We start from the raw sequence: 8,187 nt of genomic DNA on the forward strand, positions 1-8,187 counted from the left end.
GCTCATTCATGGTCTTGAAGTTCAAATGTGATAGCTTCTTGTGCCATAGACAACTTTCATCTTGACTTGCTTTACTGAGAAGACAAGTTACAGATTCTGCTTTAGTTGAGTTGAAGTCAACTAGATACACATTTCCTCTTCTCACACCAGTGAGAACCACTTTGTTGTTTTGATTATTAATCACAACACAGGTTTCTTTGTTGAAGGTTACTGAGTTGCCTTTATCACAAAGCTGGCTGATACTCAACAGATTATGTTTGAGACCATCCACTAAGGCAACCTCTTCAATGATGACATTGTCCTTTGAAATCAAGCCATATCCCACAGTATAACCTTTGCTATCATCTCCAAAAGTGATACTTGGGCCAGCTCTCTCTTCAAACTCTGTGAGCAGGGTAGAATCACCAGTCATGTGTCTTGAACAACCAATATCCAAGTACCAAAGATTCCTTCTGTTTCCCTGCACACATCAAAATCAAATCAAGTTGATTTTGGTACCCAAGTTTCCTTGGGTCCTGCCTTGTTAGCTTTCTTCTTCTGTTTCTTAGGTCTTAACTCATTTGACTTAGGAATTTCAGATTCTTCCTTAGTCATTTGGGTTGGGCCTTTGAAACCACTAGATGCAACAGAATTATTATGCATGTTATGGCTAACAAAAAATGGCATGCTTGGTGCAAACATGTTATTCCAGTAAGGCATGCTAAATGGCATTTGAGGCATATTGTATGCAGCATAATATGGATTAGGTGCAAATGGCATGTTAGCAAACTGTGCATTCATGTTCTGTGTAGGCATAGCATTAACAGGCATAGGAGGCATGGCATTCATGTTAGAGAATTGAGGCTGAACAGACATGGGAGTAGGCATGGCAGATTTGCAATTATCAGACAAATGATTTACACTACCACATTTGACACAAATTTTTCTAGGAGCATATTTGTCAGGTGTGTAGTTATTATGTTTGTTAATCCCTACTTTACCATTCCTATTGTTTTTCCTTTTAGTCTCTGTTTTTACCTCTATCTTCTCAAGTCTGTCACTCAACTGTTTGACAGTCATGTGACCAACATTAGCCTTCTTCCCTTTCTTGGCTTGACTTGACTCCCCTGAAACAAAGTTCTTGGAAACAGACCCATACTTTTCATTTAGCTTGGTTAATTTGGCTTTGCTAATGGGTTTGCTCACAACCGACGGATTAGGATTTTTATCATTCGACGGATAACACATTTTGTTATCCGACGGATAGTCCTCATCATCCGTCGAGACATCTGTCAGCAATCCATCTACCAAAATAGGTTCTAGTTTCTCCTTATTCTTTTTCCAGGCTTCATCACAAAAGGACTCAATTCCTTGAACCTTGGTGATTTGAGCATGAACATCTCTGGATGTTTTCCATGCTTTAATCACCTCCTGTTCACGATCAAGCTGGTTCTTTAAAATTTCTTCCTTTTTCAAGGACTCAGTTAATTCCTCCTTAGCAATTCTACACTCAATTTTTAGTTTCTCAAACTCAACAAACTGAGACTCAAGCACATTATTCCTCTCACTCAAAAACAAGTTGTTTTCTTTGATTTTAGCATTTTCTTTAGTGAGGGACTTAAGTGTAACACGCAAATGATACAATTCTGTAGACATGTCATTTATTGCATCATTACACTCAGCTTTAGATAAATGTGCAAGATTTGTAGTAATTACCTGATTGCTTAAGGAACTTGTCTCTGTTTCATCAGATTTGGCCATAAGGGCTAGATTGACATAGCTGACATCCTCATCTTCATCCAAACCATCAGCTGCCCAGTCATTCTCTTGTGTAATAAAAGCCCTTTCCTTCTGTTTGAGTAGATCAAAGTATTTTTGCTTATAATCCACAGACTCAAATCTCTTCTTACTGGAATCTGACTTTCTACACTCATTTGCAAAATGCCCTGCCAAGCCACATTTGAAACACTTGAATTTAGACTAATCCACCATGTTTCTATTTGGCTTGGCAGCTCCAAAGTTCTTCTTGAACTTGAGCTTGGCAAATCTTCTTGAAAGGAATGCTAGGTGCTCATCAATGTCCTCCATGTCATCTTGACTCAAAGAATCTTCACTTTCTGCAGCTAGCCCTTTACCCTTGCTTTCACAGGCCTTTGAAGTTGATTCCACAGCTTCCATCTTCACTTCCTTCTCCTTTTCCAGTTCAGCCACTAGTGTAATGGATCCTCCTTTCTTCTTTCCTCTCTCCATTCTTTCATCCTGCTCTATTTCAAGCTCATAGGTCTTCAGAATGCCATACAGTCTCTCCAAAGTAAACTCCTTATAATCTTGAGAGTTTCTCAATGAAACTGTCATTGGTTTCCATTCCTTTGGAAGAGATCTGAGAAATTTCAGATTGGAGTCTTTAGTCTGATAGACTCTTCCATGCAATTTAAGAGCATTTAGTAGCTTTTGGAATCTACTAAAAATGTCAGTGAGTGACTCACTTTCTTCATTGTGAAAATGCTCATATTGCTGAATCAGGAGCTGCATTTTATTTTCTCTTACTTGCTCAGTACCATCACAGATTATCTGTATTGTGTCCCAAACTCCCTTGGCATTCTTGCAGTTGATGATGTTATCAAACATATCTGCATCAACACCATTGAACAGAATGTTCATGGCCTTTTTATCTTTCCTGACTTGTTCAAGATCAGGTTCAGACCATTCATGCCTTGGCTCTGGAACAGATGGTTCATTTCCTGTTGCAGCTCTCATTGGAACATGAGGGCCTCTTTCTATGCAGTCCACATAGGCCTCATCTTGAGAAAGCATATGAAGATGCATCTTTACCTTCCAATGATGGTAATTATCTTTATCAAGAAAAGGAATCTTGACTCCAACATCTTTCTTGTTCATCTTGCTGTATTGTTTTGATCTTTAAACTCTTTGTAGATTAAGAGCCTGCTCTGATACCAATTGTTAGTCCCTTAACAATATAGCAAGAATTACAGAAGGGGGGTTGAATGGAATTCTTGAACTTTTTCTTGAAATAAAAATGTTCAACTCGATGATAGATATATTTGTTTTGATTAGCACAATACGGAATATAAACTTTAATGAATCAAAACAAGAGTAATTAAAAACAAGAGTCTTTAAAAACTTTCTGGTTGATTTAAAAAATTCCACCAGAGATATATTTAATATATCGAGAGGACTCTGTGTGCAGAAATGCTCACAGCTGCTTATACAAAATAGAACTACTAAGAACACAGGAAATGCTAAAGATAGTGCTTACAAAGATTTCTCTGTGTTTGTTTCTTAGCTCTCTTAGTTGTTTTTCTATTTGCTACTCTCTTGGTTTATATATTACCAAGATTACAAAGTCAAAAGAACTGAATAAATATAAAATCTAACAGTCTTGATCTTTGCTGCTTTTCGTCCTCTATTACCTAGTTGATGGGCTTCCACAGTGTGTTTGTATCTAACTCGACGGCTGTGTGTCAGCTTTCACTGTTCAACTGATGTTTGAATCTTGATATGATCATCCGTCGACTTTCAGATCATCCGTCGATGACTTACTTGATCATCCGTCGACTGCTATTTTAAACATCCGTTGAAAGTCATTTGATCATCCGTCGAAGCTTTGTTAAGCATCCGTTGATAGCTATTTTGGCACTTGACTTCATTTCACTTATACAGAATTACAAGACATTGCTTATGTACAGTTAATCACTGCATATCTAGTTAAAGTCAACATGACTTATATACTACTACAGATTCTATACAAAGGTGCATACAACACTGTGCTACAAACTTATTATTACATAAGCTACTCACTTGATGGATAATAAGTTACTCATCCGTCGGGACTAAAACGAGTTATCCGTCGGGACTATAATTCTTATCCGTCGAGTGCTACATTATTTCACTAAGTAAAATTTACTTAGATGTTTTGTTTAGGTAATCATCAAGTACACAACATATTCACAACATAAACTATTCTGCTAAAGTAGATCTTCATGCTCTTGTAGCAATATCCTTATCCTTCAGTAAATTTATCACTCTCTTGATTTCTGTGGGTGAAAAGGTATCCATTAAGTTACATCCAAGAAATGTGAAGGATCCATCTTCATAGTAGATTCTTACTTTCCTTAGTGTTAAATCCCAAACTCTGACTATTTTCTAAGCTAGTTGTTGAAAGTAGTCTTCATCTGAGTTGCACGAGTTTAGAGGTAGAAAATCACTTTGTTTGTAACAGTTCCAGATGGCCCTCTCAGTGACTTGCACTTTTTTAGCATGCTTAGCTTTCTTAGGTTTTCTCCCAACAAACTTGTAGTTAACTTTGAGTGATGGCTTGATGTTGAGTGGCATTTATGACACTTTATTACGCTCTGTAAAGCTTTGAATTGGTGTAATTGTACTCAAGTTATTGGTGTTTTAATGTATTTTCTAGTGTTTTTGCATTTCAGGCATTAATCTGAGAATCAGGTGAATTAACATTGATGTGATCCTAATATGGTGTTAGGTTGGTGTTTAAGGAATAAAGTTTGCGAAGACCGGCTCAAATCTGCAAGGAAAAGAAGAAGTCAAAGTTTTGGCAGAAGCCCAGCGCACCCACGCTGATCAAGCGCGTGACCGCGCCAGGTCGGGTTTCAAGAATCCTATTTTGAATAGAAGACTGATTTTTGGACTTCTCTGCTGATCAGGGCTGCTATATAAATAACTTTAGGTCATTTTTAATAATATATCAAGCCAGAGACATATCAAGGAGAACTATAAGAAGACCGTGTTAGCACAATTCAACGAAGACGAAGAAGATCTTGTTTTTACTTGTGAATTTTTGTTCTAAGTTGTAACTTGGATGCTAGTTTTCTTATTGTGAACCTTACTCTTATTTCGTACTTGGTTTTGTTTATTCGTTATAAAGACAACGTTTATTATACCATGCTTTCATCGGAACCCACGTTGATGATGAGTCCTATTATGGGCTAATCGTTTTCGTGGGGTTCTAGCGGATTTATTAATGGATTTCTTTAGTTAATTTGTTTTGATGCCTTAGTGTGCGGTGATTGTATGATAACCTAGTATTGGTTGTGCGTATTTGTCTTATGAGCGTCGCGAACTTATAAGATAATATGTTAATTCTTAATGAAGCGAAAGTAAATTTAAGGATTTAGAACTTGCCATGCTAGCATAGGTTCATGTATTTGTTATGTATGATTCATAGGTAATTTTAACCATCTTACTTGCCATGTGTAATCATGATATATAACTTGTGCTTAAACCGTTATGTTGTCAAATTCTATAGACATATAGGGTCTCAATATAATTGGTGTCTATTTAGCTTATATCTCTTTTGTGGATGTCTGATAGTATGTTATTCGTGCAACGAAAGTTGGCGTTTAGCAGTTTCGTGTTATCTGATTAGTGTCATCACCATTACATGCTAAGGATAAGAATAATAAGGCTATTGAATGAAGTATTTAATGAAGTTAGAATCCCATGTTTATCTCATATAATATACAACCCTCTTTATTATCATAGTTATAATTGTTAGTTTAATTCTTAGTTATAAAAAACCTCAATTTGTTATCGTCTTAGCATTGAATAATAACCATACATTGTTGCTTAAGTGCATAAATTAATTAGTTAACCAAAGCCAGTCTATGTGGGAACAAACTAGAAAATATTGTATATTACTTGCGAACGCGTATACTTGCGTGTATTATTAGCGCGTGTTTAGTGACTAACAAGTTTTTGGCGCCGCTGTCGGGGACTGCAGTGTTAATTTATAGTTTATGTGCTTTCTATCAGTGGTCGTTAAGGTTCATTGACTCGGACATTGTTACTTATCTATTTCCTTGTCTTATTTTAGGTACTCTAGCGAGGGTGTATGAATACGCGTTCGCATACTCGTAAGAGAACTCTGGATAAAGCCAAGGAAGAAGTTGTGGTGGTTTGAAATGAAGTCTTTGAAGAAGAAAAGAAGGTAGAAGAAGAAGAAAAGAAAGTCGAAGAACCAGTTTTAGTAGTGATGGGAGATCAAGCAGAAAATCCTAAGGCGTTGATGGACTATTCTCAGCCTAAGATCAATGACATTCAGTCAAGTATCATCAGGCCAGCCATCAGGGCTAAGACTTTTGAGATCAAGTCAAGCACAATTCAGATGATATAGAACTCAGTTCAGTTTGGGGATTCTCCTACTGAAGACCCCAACATGCACATCAGGGATTTCATCGAGATCTGCGACATGTTCAAGCTCAATGATGTGACTGAAGATGCTATCAAGCTACAACTCTTCCCATTCTCTCTGAGGGACAAAGCTAAGTTCTGGTTACATTCTCTACCAGCAGGGTCTATCACCACTTGGGAAGATCTTGCTCAAAATTTTCTCACTAAATTCTTCCCTATGGTGAAGACTGCTGCAATCAGGAATGCTCTTACTCAGTTTGCTCAGCAAACTGGAGAATCTCTGTGTGAGGCTTGGGATCGATATAAGGAGATGCTAAGGAAGTGCCCACACCATGGCATGCCTGATTGGATGATTATTAACTGTTTCTACAATGGATTGGGTGTTACTTCTAGACCCATGCTTGATGCAGCATCAGGAGGAGCCTTGTGGGCTAAGAGCTACGATGAAGCTTATGAATTGATTGAACTGATGGCTGCTAATGAGTATCAGAATCCTTCACAGAGACTGACTCAGGGAAAGGTAGCAGGAATTCTGGAGTTGGATGTAACAACTGTTATAGTTGCCCAACTTAAGACTTTGACGATGAAGGTGGACACTTTGGCTAATTATGGAGTTAATCAAATTGCTAGTGTTTGTGAGCTTTGTGTTGGTGCCCATGAGACTGATCAGTGCGCAATTTCTAGTGAATCAGCTCAGTTCGTAAGCAACTTTCAGCGTTCGCAGCAACCTGTGCCAACCACTTATCATCCCAACAACTGCAATCATCCTAATTTCAGTTGGAGCAACGCTCAGAATGCGGTTCACCAGCCTTATCAGCAGTATCTAGCTAATCAGTACAACCCCCTGGTTTTCAGCAACCATAATATGCACCAAGACAACAACTCCAACTGCAACAAGCTAATGAAAAATCAAAATTAGAGGAGTTGAAGCTTATGTGCAAGAGTCAAGCTGTTTATATCAAGACCTTGGAAAATCAAATTGGGTAAATTGCTAATGCCTTGCTAAATCGTCAGCCTGGTACACTACCTAATGACACTGAAGTTCCAGGAAAGAGGGAAGCTAAGGAGCAGGTAAAGGTAATCAATTTGAGGTCTGGAAAGGTTGTGAATCCCGAAAAAAATCAAGCGTTGACTGAAGACGCTGGGGCTGAGGAAGAAGTAGAGCAGCAGGAAGTAGAAGTGGAACCAAGGAAGACTACTGTTGAGCACACTCCTCCTGAGGATAATACAGGGGAGAAACAGATCTATCCTCCACCGCCTTTTCCTAAGTGGCTGCAGAAAAAAAAGTTGAACAAGCAATTTAAGAAGTTTCTGGAGGTGTTCAAGAAACTTCATATCAACATACCTTTCGCTGAGGCTCTTGAGCAGATGCCTAGTTATGCAAAGTTTATGAAAGGTATTCTCTCTCAAAAAGTGAAGCTAGATGATTTAGAGACAGTCGCTCTCACGGAGGAATGCAGTGCTGTGCTGCAACAGAAGTTACCTACGAAGCTTAAGGATCCAGGAAGCTTCACTATTCCGTGTACTATTGGAAATGTGTCTTTTTACAGATGCTTATGTGACTTGGGAGCTAGCATCAATCTGATGCCTTTGTCAATCTTCAAGAAGTTGGACTTACCTGATCCAAACCCAACTTATATGACTTTGCAATTGGCCGACCGTTCTATTACATATTCGCGAGGTATTGTGGAGGATGTCTTGGTCAAGGTTGATAAACTCATCTTCCCTGCTGATTTTATCATTCTTGATTTCGAGGAGGATAAGAAGATTCTCATAATATTGGGAAGACCTTTCTTGGCGACTGGCCGAACCTTGATGGATGTGCAGAAGGGTGAGCTCACAATGCGAGTGCTGGATCAGGATGTAACTTTTAATGTGTTCAATGCTATGAAATTTCCTACGGAAAATGAGGAGTGCTTAAAGGTGGAGTTGGTCAATTCTGTGGTTACTTCAGAACTTGATCAATTGCTAAAGTCCGATGCCTTAGAAAAAGTCTTATTGGGAAATTCAGATAGTGAAGATGATGAAGGTAAA

The 8,187-nt window shown here is 38.3% G+C and overlaps 1 non-coding gene across 1 annotated transcript; it reads right to left on the reverse strand.

Moving 5' to 3' along the window:
- Positions 1–6,385: 6,385 nt before the first annotated feature.
- Positions 6,386–6,492, reverse strand: LOC141722760 (small nucleolar RNA R71). The gene has a single exon (XR_012575764.1). It is a non-coding gene; the product is annotated as a small nucleolar RNA R71 (small nucleolar RNA).
- Between the last annotated feature and the right edge of the window lie 1,695 nt (positions 6,493–8,187).

This window comes from Apium graveolens, chromosome 4 (genome assembly GCF_009905375.1).
Source record: "Apium graveolens cultivar Ventura chromosome 4, ASM990537v1, whole genome shotgun sequence".
Lineage (NCBI taxonomy): Eukaryota > Viridiplantae > Streptophyta > Magnoliopsida > Apiales > Apiaceae > Apium > Apium graveolens.